Genomic DNA, 12,935 nt, shown 5'->3' on the forward strand with positions numbered 1-12,935 from the left:
TTGTGATTTCAACCTGGGAAGGAGAAAAGAACCCTTTTGAAATGAACCAGAGCATTCTGTTTTTACTTAATAAGGTCTGCCCTTATTAAGTTAATCAGAGCCTAACTTTGCTGAGGTATTATCAGAGCCTAAGTGACCTGGGAGAAGGGAAATTCCCAATTAACTTCATTCCTAAGCTTTCAGGTGGGAGTAGGGAAACCACCAACTCCAGGATTCTCTAGCTGCTTCTCTCACCTATGTGGGGAAGTATAAAAATTGAAAAAACACACACACACACAAAAAAAGAAAAAACACCCTTGAAGCTCACAGTCTGGAGGAATAGTCTCACTAAACGGCTGAGGCCTAATTATAGGGCTATGGAAATCTTTCCATGCCCCCACACCTCACTACCACATAATGGTCTATTTCTGGCATTTCCTTTGACCTGGTACATCATGTCCAGCCATCCAAAAATTAAAAAGGTGATAAAACAACTTGAATAGGTATCAAGTATCAGATCAATTTATTTTTCCTATACTTAGTTAATCCAACAGATAACAATTTGTTCAAAATAAAAATAGCAATTGTATATTCAATAATGTATAGTTATATATGTTATGTCTATATGCTTAGGTATGATATATGTCTGTAAAATGTTGCTAAACATGAAGAGGGAGAATTTTCAAAATAGGAGGAAGAGGCAGAGTGATAGTTAGCGCTTGTACTGTTGATAGTAAAATATGTAACAGTGCCCTCTGACAGGGGAGAGAGAGCTTGCCACCTGGACTGGCAGCACCAGATCTTTCTCTTCTTAATAAAAATGGGTCTACAACTCTTAGTGCTTGCGTGGATGCCATGCTTTCTGCAAGTTGTCAGCGGAAGTTTTGTAATGTGACTGCTTGGTGAGTTCACCTAGAGCCTAAAGCTTATATCTAATTGAACCTGAAAAAGAAAGGAGATTGGTCTTATTCTTTTCCTCTAAGAATGATTATGGTCTCCTAGGACTCCAGTACTCTTGCCTGGAAAATCCATGGATGGAGGAGCCTGGTAGGCTGCAGTCCATGGGGTCGCTAAGAGTCGGACACGACTGAGCGACTTCACTTTCAATTTTTACTTTCATGCATTGGAGAAGGAAGTGGCAACCCACTCCAGTGTTCTTGCCTGGAGAATCCCAGGGATGGCAAAGCCTGGTGGGCTGCCGTCTATGGGGTCGCAGAGTCGGACACAACTGAAGCGACGTAGCAGCAGTAGCAACAACAGGGAAGTAATACTCACACAGATGAAATAATTAAAAAACAATAAAAGATAGGGAATTAGTGTGTGCATGCTAAATCGCTTCAGTAGTGTCCGACTCTTTGTGACCCTATGGACTGTAACCCCACCAGGCTCCTCTGTCTATGAGATTCTCGAGGCAAGAATACTGGAGTGGGTTGCCATGCCTTCCTCCAGGGGATATTCCTGACTCAGGGATTGAATGTCTCTTACGTCTCCTGCATTGGCAGGTGGGTTCTTTACCACTGAGCCACCTGGGAATCCCAGGGAATTAGTACTCCTTCCATATTGCTGCTATAGCAAATTATCACTACTCTAGTGGCATAACTCAATACAAGTTTATTAACTTACACGTCTGTGGTTAGAAGTCACAGGTCCAATGTGGTGCTCAATTTGCAAAATTCTTGGCAGGCTTGGGTCCTTTCTGGAGGTTCTAGAGAAGAATTAATTTCCTTTCCATTTCCTGTTTCTAGTGGCCAGCATGTTCCTTGGCTCAAGGCCCCCTTCCTCCATTTTCAGAACCTTCCTTCATTTTTAGTATTGGCCAGTTGAGTCCTCCTATCACCTCACCCCAGCCTCCTCTTCTGCTTCCTTCTTCTACTTGGAAGGAGTCTTGTGATTTTATTGGACTCACCTGGATAAATCCAGGATAATCTCCCCATCTCAATGTCCTTAGTTTAATTACATCTTCAAAGTCTCTTTTGCATGTAAAGAACTGCAAGGAGATCCAACCAGTCCATCCTAAAGGAAATCAGTCCTGAATATTCATTGGAAGGACTGATGCTGAAGCTGAATCTCTAGTACTTTGGCCACCTGATGCAAATAACTAATTTATTCTAAAAGACCCTGATACTGGGAAAGATTAAAGGCAGGAAGAGAAGGGGATGACAGAGGATGAGGTGGTTGGATGGCACCACTGACTCAATGGACATGAGTTTGAGTAAGCTCCAGGGGTTGGTGATGGACAGGGAGGCCTGGTGTGCTGTAGCCCACGGGGTCACAAAGAGTCGGACACGACTGAGCGACTGAACTGAACTGAATTTGCCATGTAAAATAATATATTTGCATTTCCAAGGATTAGGGTGTGGACTTCTGGGGTTGGGGGAGTTCTAACCCTGTTGTTCAGTTCCTCAGCTGTGCCCAACTCTTTGCTACCCCATAGACTGCAGCACACCAGGCTCCACTTCACTGTCCAGACTTGCCCTGGAGGCTCCTTTTTCCAACCTCCACAGGCTGCCTCCTTCCAACCCTGCAGGCTCCTTCTTGCTACAAGTACCAGGAGAGATTCCTTTGGAAGTCAAAAGGTTGTTTTTAGGGTGAGTTCAGCTTCCAGGGAAAGAAATGAGTGTGGTTGAGGAGGACCAAGCTGGATGGATAGACTCAACTGGTCATGTCAAGGAGTTACTCTGGATGGGTTCTTCTTAGATGATTAAAATTCTCTCTTAGTTCAGCCTTACCAGATACAGAATATCTCTCCTCTCCCAGGCTGAGAACAATGCTCCATGGAAAAGAGGAATAGAAATAGGAATCTTCCTATTAGGTCCTAACATTGATGACTCCTTTTTGAACATTGTCAGAGAACCATGAGGTGCCTGTAAGGGGTCACCTGGGATTGGGAAAAGTAAGACTTTGGTGTGTTCAGTTCAGTTCTGTCACTCAGTTGTGTCTGACTCTTTGTGCCCCATGGACTGCAGCACTCTAGGCTTCCCTGTCCATCACCAACTCCTGGAGCTTACTCAAATTCATGTCCATCAAGTCGGTGATGCCACCCAACTATCTCATTCTCTGTCGTCCCCTTCTCCTCCTGTCTTCAATCTTTCCCAGCATCAGGATCTTTTCAAAGGAGTCAGTTCTTCACATCAGGTGGCCAAAGTATTAGAGTTTCAGCTTCAGCATCAGTCCTTCCAATGAATATTCAGGACTGATTTCCTTTAGGATTAACTAGTTTGATCTCCTTGCCATCCAAAGGACTCTCAAGAGTCTTCTCCAACACCACAGTTCAAAAGCATCAGTTCTTTGGTGCTCGGCTTTCTTTATAGTCCAACTCTTACATCCATACATGGCTACTGGAAAAACCATAGCTTTGACTAGACAGACATTTGTTGGCCAAGAAATGTCTCCGCTGTTTACTATGCTGTCTCGGTTGGTCATAGCTTTTCTTCCAAGGAGCAAGGGTCTTTTAGTTTCATGGATGCAGTCACCATCTGCAGTGATTTTGGAGCCTGAAAATATAAAGTCTCTCACTGTTTTCATTGTTTCCCCATCTATTTCCCATGAAGTGATGGGAACGGATGCCATGATCTTTGTTTTCTGAATGTTGAGTTTTAAGGCAACTTTTTCACTCTCCTCTTTCACCTTCATCAAGAGGCTCTTTAGTTCTTCTTTGCTTTCTGCCATAAGAGTGGTGTCATCTGCGTATCTGAGGTTATTGGTATTTCTCCTGACAATCTTGATTCCAGCTTGTGCTTCATTCAGCCCGGCATTTCATATGATGTACTCTGTATATAAGTTAAATAAGCAGGGTGACCATATACAGCCTTGATGTACTCCTTTCCCAATTTGGAATCAGTCTGTTCCATTTCCAGTTCTAACTGTTGCTTCTTGACCTGCATACAGATTGCTCAGAAGGCAGGTAAGGTGGTCTGGTATTCCCATCTCTTGAAGAATTTTACAGAATTTGTTGTGATCCACAGTCAAAGGCTTTGGCGTAGTCAATAAAGCAGAAGTAGACGGTTTTCTGGAACTCTCTTGTTTTTTCAATGATGCAATGGATGTTGGCAATTTGATCTCTGGTTCCTCTGCCTTTTCTAAATCCAGGTTGAACATCTGGAAGTTCATGGTTCATGTATTGCTGAAGCCTGGCTTGGAGAATTTTGAGCATTACTTTGCTAGCATGTGAGATGACTGCTATTGTGTGGTAGTTTGAGTGTCCTTTGGCTTTGCCTTTCTTTGGGATTGGAATGAAAACTGACCTTTTCCAGTCCTATGGCCACTGCTGAGTTTTCCAAATTTGCTGGCATATGAGTGCAGCACTTGTACAGCATCATCTTTTAGAATTTGAAATAGCTCAACTGTTCGAAAAATCGCCACTAGCTTTGTTCATAGTGATGCTTCCTAAGGCCCACTTGACTTTGCATTCCAGGATGTCTGGCTCTAGGTGAGTGATCACGCCATCGTGGTTATCTGAGTCATGAAGATAAGTTGGTGTCTTAGCCAGCTGGATTTAAGTTGTTTCCACTACTCACTTTTTGTCCTCCAGCACACAGTTATCTCCCTCAGTCAGTTTCTTAGCATGTAAAATGGGAGTAATAATAACTGTCTAGGAGTAGTAAAGGTATTTATATTGAAGACCAGACATATTACTTGGCAAGTAGTAAAGAAAGAGAGTGAAGTTGTTCAGTCATGTCTGACTCTTTGCAACCCCATGGATTGTAGCCTACCAGTCTCCTATATCCATGGAATTTTCCAGGCAAGTGTACTGGAGTGGGTTGCCATTTCCTTCTCCAAGGGATCTTCCTGACCCAGGGATCAAATCCAGGTCTCCCACAATGTGGGCAGATGTTTTACCATCTGAACCACCTGGGAAGCCCCTACTTGGCAAGAAGCAGATACTTAAGAGTAGTGGCCATTATTATTATTATAAACAAGGCTTATCCCTTCAAGTGCCAAATTGTATCAGGTTAATAGAGTAAATTAAATGAAATCATTACACACTCCTCTGCTTTCTTAAGAAAGAGGCAATCTGGGTTTTTAGTTCTTAAAATAAAACTAATAGCCAAGGCCCAAAAGAATAATCTGCCTTTCCTATCCTCTCAGATACCTGCCTAGTCACGTTGCAGTGTCATTGCCCAGCAGGTTAAAGATAATTTATCTTAAACACCTGGCACACTGCCTGGCATGGAGTATGCACTTGAGTCGGGGCTATTATTGTAATTGAAACAAAAGCTTATCTCTACCCCATCAAGTGGGCTTCCCAGATGTTGCTAGAGAAAAGAACCAACCTGCCAATGCAGGAGACTTATAAGAGGCATGGGTTCAATCCCTGGGGCAGAAAGATCCCCTAGAGGAGGGCATGGGAACCCACTCCAGTATTCTTCCTTAGAGAATCCCATGGACAGAGGAGCCTGCTGGGCTATAGTCTGTACTATAGGGTTGCACAGAATTGGACCTGACTGAAGAGACTTAGCACAAAAGCACGCATGCCATCAAGTTTCAAATTACATCAACTTGTATGGAAAATTAGAAAACATATATTGCATTCTCCTCTTCATTCTTTTTTATTTTTTAAAATTAATTTATTTTAATTGGAGCCTAATTACTTTATAATATTGTAGTGGTTTTTGCCATACATTGACAGGAATCAGCCATGGGTGTACATGTGTCCCCCATCCGGAACCCCACTCCCACCTCCCTTCCCATCTCATCCCTCAGGGTCATCCCAGTGCACCGGCCCTGAGCGCCCTGTCTCATGCATCAAACCTGGACTGGGGATCTGTTTCACATATGATAATGTACATGTTTCAATACTATTCTCTTAAATCATCCCACCCTCACCTTCTCCCATCAAGTCCAAATGACTGTTATTTACATCTGTGTCTCTTTTTCTGTCTTGCATATAGGGTCATTGTTACCATCTTTCTAAATTCCATACATATGCATTAATATACTGTATTGCTGTTTTTCTTTCTGACTTACTTCACTCTGTATAATAGGCTCCAGTTTCATCCACCTCATTAGAACTGATTCAAATGCATTCTTTTTAATAACTGAGTAATATTCCATTCTGTACATGTACCACAGCTTTCTTATCCATTCATCTGCCAATGGACATCTAGGTTGCTTCCATGTCCTAGCTATTGTAAACAGTGCTGTGATGACCATTGGGGTACACGTGTCTCTTTCAGTTCTGGTTTCCTTGATGTGTATGCCCAGCAGTGGGATTGCTGACTTGTGTGGGAGTTCTATTTCCAGTTTTTAAAGCAATCTCTACATTGTTCTCCATAGTGGCTGTACTAGTTTGCATTCCCACCAACAGTGTAAGAGGCTTCCCTTTTCTCTGCACCCTCTCCAGCATTTCTTGTTTGTAGACTTTGTGATAGCAGCCATTCTGACTGGTGTGAGATGGTACCTCATTGTGCTTTTAATTTGCATTTCTCTGATAATGATTGATGTTGAGCATCTTTTCATGTGTTTGTTAGCCATCTGTATGTCTTCTTTGAAGAAATGTCTGTTTAGTACTTTGACCCATTTTTTGATTGGGTCGTTTATTTTTCTGAAATTGAGCTGCAGGAGCTGCTTGTATATTTTTGAGATTAATTCTTTGTCAGTTGCTTCGTTTGCTATTATTTTCTCCCATCCTGAAGGCTGTCTTTTTACTTTACTTATAGTTTCCTTTGTTGTTCAAAAGCTTTTGAGTTTAATTAGGTCCCATTTGTTTATTTTTGCTTTTATTTCCCTTACTCTGGGAGGTGGGTCATAGAGGATCCTGTTGTGATTTATGTCAGAGAGTGTTTTGCCTATGTTTTCCTCTAGGAGTTTTATAGTTTCTGGTCTTACATTTAGATCTTTAATCCGTTTTGAGTTTATTTTTGTGTATGGTGTTAGAAAGTGTTCTAGTTTCATTCTTTTCCCAGCACCACTTGATAAAGAAATCGTCTTTTGTCCATTGTATATTCTTGCCTCCTTTTTCAAAGATAAGGTGTCCATAGGTGCATGGATTTATCTCTGGGCTTTATATTTTGTTCCATGGATCTATATTTCTGTTTTTGTGCCAGTACCATACTGTCTTGATGACTGTAGCATTGTCGTATAGTCTGAAGTCAGGTAGGTTGATTCCGCCAGTTCCATTCTTCTTTCTCAAGATTGCTTTGGCTATTCGAGGTTTTTGGTATTTTAATACCAATTGTGAAATTATTTGTTCTAGTTCTCTGACAAATACCATTGGTAGCTTGATAAGGATTGCATTGAATCTAAAGATTGCTTTGGGTAGTATACTCATTTGCATTATATTGATTCTTCCGATCCATGAATATGATATATTTTTCCATCTATTTGTGTCACCTTTGATTTCTTTCATCAGTGTTTTATAGTTTTTCTATATATAAGTCTTTTGTTTCTTTAGGTAGATTTATTCCTAAGTATTTTATTCTTTTTGTCGCAGTGGTGAATGGAATTGTTTCCTTAGCTTCTCTTTCTGTTTTCTCATTGTTAGTGTATAGGAATGCAAGGGATTTCTGTGTGTTAATTTTATATCCTGCAACTTTACTATATTCATTGATTAGCTCTAGTAATTTTCTGGTTGTGTCTTTCGGGTTTTCTATGTAGAGAATCATGTCATCTGCAAACAGTGCTCCTCTTCATTCTTAAAAGAATATAATGAATATAGTTTTTAATACTTTCTTGATTTCATTGACACTATAAGAACATAACTTAACATGCTGGACACTAATACTGTCCACTCTCAGCATCTATAAGACATGCAGAACCAGAACTTCCCTGATGGTCCAGTGGCTAAGATCCTGTGCTCTCAATGCAGGGGCCTGAGTTTCATCCCTGGTCAGGGAATAGATCTGACACTCCTCAACAAAAGATCCCGCATGTTGCAACTAAGACCCAGGGCAGCTAAATAAATAAATATTAAAAAAAAAAAAAAACAAAGAAGAAGACATATAAGGCCAACAGCCTTGTACTAGTTGATATCACATTATCTTTCTTTTTACAGTTTAAAATTAATATAATACAACTAGTTCCAAATAGGAAAAGGAGTACGTCAAGGCTGTATATTGTCACCCTGCTTATTTAACTTATATGCAGAGTACATCATGAGAAACTCTGGGCTGGAGGAAGCACAAGCTGAAATCAAGATTGCTGGGAGAAATATCAATAACCTCAGATATGCAGATGATACCACCCTTATGGCAGAAAGTGAAGAAGAACTAAAGAGCCTCTTGATGAAAGTCAAAGAGGAGAGTGAAAAAATTGGCTTCAAGTTCCACATTCAGAAGACTAAGATCATGGAATCCGGTCCCATCACTTCATGGCAAATAGATGGGTAAACAGTGGAAATAGTGGCTGACTTTGTTTTTTGGGGCTCCAAAATCACTGCAGATGGTGACTGCAGCCATGAAATCAAAAGGCACTTGTTCCTTGGAACAAAACCTATAACCAACTTAGACAGCATGTTAAAAAGCAGAGATATTACTTTTCCAACAAAGGTCCATCTAGTCAAGGCTATGGTTTTTCCAGTGGTCATGTATGGATGTGAGAGTTGGACTATAAAGAAAGCTGAGTGCCAAAGAGTTGATGCTTTTGAACTGTGGTGTTGGAGAAGACTCTTGAAAGTCCCTTGGACTGCAAGGAGATCCAGCCAGTCCATCCTAAAGGAGATCAGTCCTGGGTGTTCATTGTAAGGACTGATGTTGAAGCTGAAACTCCAATATTTTTGTCACCTGATGTAAAGAGTTGACTCATTTGAAAAGACCTGATGTTAGGAAAGATTGAAGGCAGGAGGAGAAGGGGACAATAGAGGATGAGATGGTTGGATGGCATCACTGAGTCAGTGGACATGAGTTTGGGTAAACTCCAGGAGTTGGTGATGGACAGGGAGGCCTGGCGTGCTGTGTTTCATGGGGTCGCAAAGAGTCAGATATGACTGAGTGAGTGAACTGAACTGAACTGAGAGGTATTTTATTTCATTTCTGTTCATCAGGTTGTCGACTATCACATCTTGCTGGTTTCACTGTAACTGTCTTTTGCAACAGTCTGCCCACTCTCATTTTCATTTGGTGTGTGGTAAAATACACAACAAAAGAAAAACAAAACAGCAAAAACCATGCTCAGTAGAATGGTATGGGATCAACAGGCCTATCTGCAAATACTGAGTGCAAACCTGTAAATTTATTGTATATATTTACTTCATAAAATGTACATTTTATATATTTATACATGTTTTATATTTCTTATATATTTATCAAGAATTATGAAAAGCCTCTTTTTGGACATTTACTGCATTAATCTGTACTGGTGAACAGAAACAACCCTTGTCTGATTTGTGCGTAAGTACAGAGTAAATAGATACCAAGTGAACCTTTATGAGTAATGATCAGCAGTTTCATGGTCTTTTACAACAACAGCTTTAACTAACGTGCTCAGGGGAAAAACAGAGATTAGCCACACAAATTAGATCTGGGTGTGAATGAAGAGCCTACAGACATTGAATAAGAATTCAGTAATGGTCAGGATGGCAGTAATGAAATGTTATGATGCCTATTTCAGGTTATCCTGAGGCTATTTTCTTGGTTTCTTCTTCTTAGCTTTGTCTGGTTTAAGGAAACTCTTCAGTCTAAGGATACCTGATGAGTGGGCATTTTGTAGTTTCTTTCAAGAGTGTAGTCATAGTGAAGAAAGACAAAGTCTGTGATGTGGCAAGGGCTTGGTGATCCAGGCTGCAACCTTGGGAGGAATGTGTCCCTGGATAATAGGGTTCTGAGGACATGAGTAGAAATCGTGTTTCATTTTTGGCAAATAAGTAATTAGTTTTCTCAGCTGATGTTTTTGATCAGCCTTCAAATGTCCAGATCAAAGTCACCCATTGGCATAAAATGCCTGGAGGATCTTAAAGGCCCATTGGGAACCCATCAGCCCAGGGCCAGTTGTCTTCAACCAGTAGTTAAACAGGCTTAAGCAATCAATGCCCAACTTGTCTTTAGCACCAATAAGTGCCATCACAGCAAACTTCCATTTAAAATGAAAATGTGAACAATGAGCTCCCTGAGGAGCCCAAGGGCAGAGCAAAGAGCATGGGATAGAGAAGGGTTGGTGTCTCCTTTTCCCAGTTTGCCTTATGGTCAATCTGTGGTGAGTTGTTCCTTTTATTGTTGTCTCAGGAATTTTCACTGGCCAAAATACTACTAAGAAATCTTTTCTGCTCTCTCTCCAGGAAGATGGAGAACCAGTTCCTATGGTGATGAGGTAGAATAAGTGGGACGTTGTTGAAAAAGTAAATTCTTCCTTTTGCTTGATATGATTATAACCCATATAATTATCTGTTTCATATCAGACTGTAAGCTCCATTAAAGCAAGAATGATATCTGCTTCGTTCACTCTTGTATCTAGTTCTTACAGTATAGTATATGTTCCAAACCCTCTTGAATAAGTGAATTTCTAGTAAATTTGAAGAATATAAGAACACCAACATGAAAATTCTCAACACAGTTTTTGGGAACCCTGCTTAGTGCACTATAGATTTGGGGAAGACATGAGCTAAAAGCCTTGTAGATATTTATAGGAGGTTCTGAAAAATGCCAGAGTAACAGATCTGTTTTGGGAGAAATCATCGTTTTGGTAAGTCATTGTAATATCCATCCAGTTTTCAAAGTTTTAGCACACATTGAAAGAAAGAAAGCTGATCTAGGAGGCAGTGATTTCTGCACTAAAAAGGAAATATCAACCAAATATCTCTTGCCCTGTTCAATGGCAATTCATGTTGACATTTAAAAGAAATCCAAATATTAAAATATCAAGTACCTCATAAGCATATGCTCTAGGAGTCTTATTCCATTTTTTAATTCTAATGAAAACATGGAAATAGAACTTCATCTGATTCAGCTAAAAGGTTATTACAATAACTTGTTATGATAATTGCAAAAGAATGTATCAGAATCTTGGCTTCTACTAAAGAACAGACATCACCTAGTAGGTATTCCACCCACAAAAAAAGAAAGCCAAGTGAAAAAATCTGATGAGAAAAGGGACATCAAAACATTTTTCAAATGCTAAACATTTGAATTTTAAAAAAATGTCCTAAATTTTGCCCTAAAATTGCTAAAATTTCCAAGAGGTCTAAAGATTTATTATATTAGTGTCATTAAAGACATATATTTCTATTCAGAAGTCCCACTCTGTCTAATGAATCTGAATCTCCAGGAATCTAAATAGTCTCTACACTCCCCAGGTGATTCTGATGCATAGCCAGTTTGGAAACTAATTCTGAAATGTCAGCATCTTAACAAGATATCTTTCTTTTCCTTCATCTATTAGTCAAGGTCAGCTTCCTGCAGGAAGCTTCTGTGATTTCTTTTTTTTTAATTTAAATTTATTTATTTTAATTGGAGGTTAATTACTTTACAATATTGTATTGGTTCTGCCACACATCAACATGAATCTGCCATGGGCGTACACATGTTCCCCATCCTGAACCCCCATCCCACCTCCTTCCCTGTACCATCCCTCTGGGATATCCCAGTGCACCAGCCCCAAGCATCCTGTTTCAAACCTGGACTGGTGATTCATTTCTTATATGATATTGTACATGTTTCAGTGCCATTCCCCCAAATCGTCCCATCCTCTCCCTTTCCCACAGAGTCCAAAAGACTGTTCTATACATGTGTCTCTTCTGCTGTCTCACATACAGGGTTATTATTACCATCTTTCTAAACTCCATATATATGTGTTAGTATACTGTATTGGTGTTTTTCTTTCTGGCTTACTTCACTCTGTATAATAGGCTCCAGTTTCATCCACCTCATTAGAACTGATTCAAATCTATTCTTTTTAATGGCTGAGTAACACTCCTTTGTGTATATGTACCACGGCTTTCTTATCCATCCATCTGCTGATGGACATCTAGGTTGCTTCCATGTCCTGGCTATTGTAAACAGTGCTGCGATGAACACTGGGGTACATGTGTCTCTTTCAATTCTGGTTTCCTAGGTGTGTATGCCCAGCAGTGGGATTGCTGGGTCATAAGGCAGTTCTATTTCCAGTTTTTAAAGGAATCTCCACACTGTTCTCCATAGTGGGTGTGCTAGTTTGCATTCCCACCAACAGCGTAAGTCAGTTCAGTTCAGTCACTCAGTTGTGTCCGACTCTTTGTGACCCCAAGAATCGCAGCACGCCAGGCCTCCCTGGCCATCGCCAACTCGCGCGGTTCACTCAGACTCACGTCCATCGAGTCAGTGATGCCATCCAGCCATCTCATCCTCTGTCATCCCCTTCTCCTCCTGCCCCCAATCCATCCCAGCATCAGAGTCTTTTCCAATGAGTCAACTCTTCACATGAGGTGGCCAAAGTACTGGAGTTTCAGCTTTAGCATCATTCCTTCCAAAGAAATTCCAGGGCTGATCTCCTTCAGAATGGACTGGTTGGATCTCCTTGCAGTCCAAGGGACTCTCAACAGTCTTCGCCAACACCACACTTCAAAAGCATTAGTTCTTTGGTGCTCAGCTTTCTTCACAGTCCAAATCTCATATCCATACATGACCACTGGAAAAACAATAGCCTTGACTAGACGGACCTTTGTTGGCAAAGTAATGTCTCTGCTTTTCAATACGCTATCTAGGTTGGTCATAAATTTCCTTCCAAGGAGTAAGTGTCTTTTAATTTCATGGCTGCAGTCACCATCTGCAGTGATTTTGAAACCCAAAAAAATAAAGTCTAACACTGTTTCCACTGTTTCCCCATCTATTTCCCATGAAGTGATGGGACTGGATGCCATGATCTTCATTTTCAGAATGTTCAGCTTTAAGCCAACTTTTTCACTCTCCTCTTTCACTTTCATCAAGAGGCTTTTTAGTTCCTCTTCACTTTCTACCATAAGGGTGGTGTCATCTGCATATCTGACGTTATTGATATTTCTCCCAGCAATCTTGATTCCAGCTTGTGCTTCCTCCAGCCCAGTGTTTCTC

Source organism: Bos mutus, chromosome 15 (genome assembly GCF_027580195.1).
Source record: "Bos mutus isolate GX-2022 chromosome 15, NWIPB_WYAK_1.1, whole genome shotgun sequence".
In the NCBI taxonomy this organism is placed as follows: Eukaryota; Metazoa; Chordata; class Mammalia; order Artiodactyla; family Bovidae; genus Bos; species Bos mutus.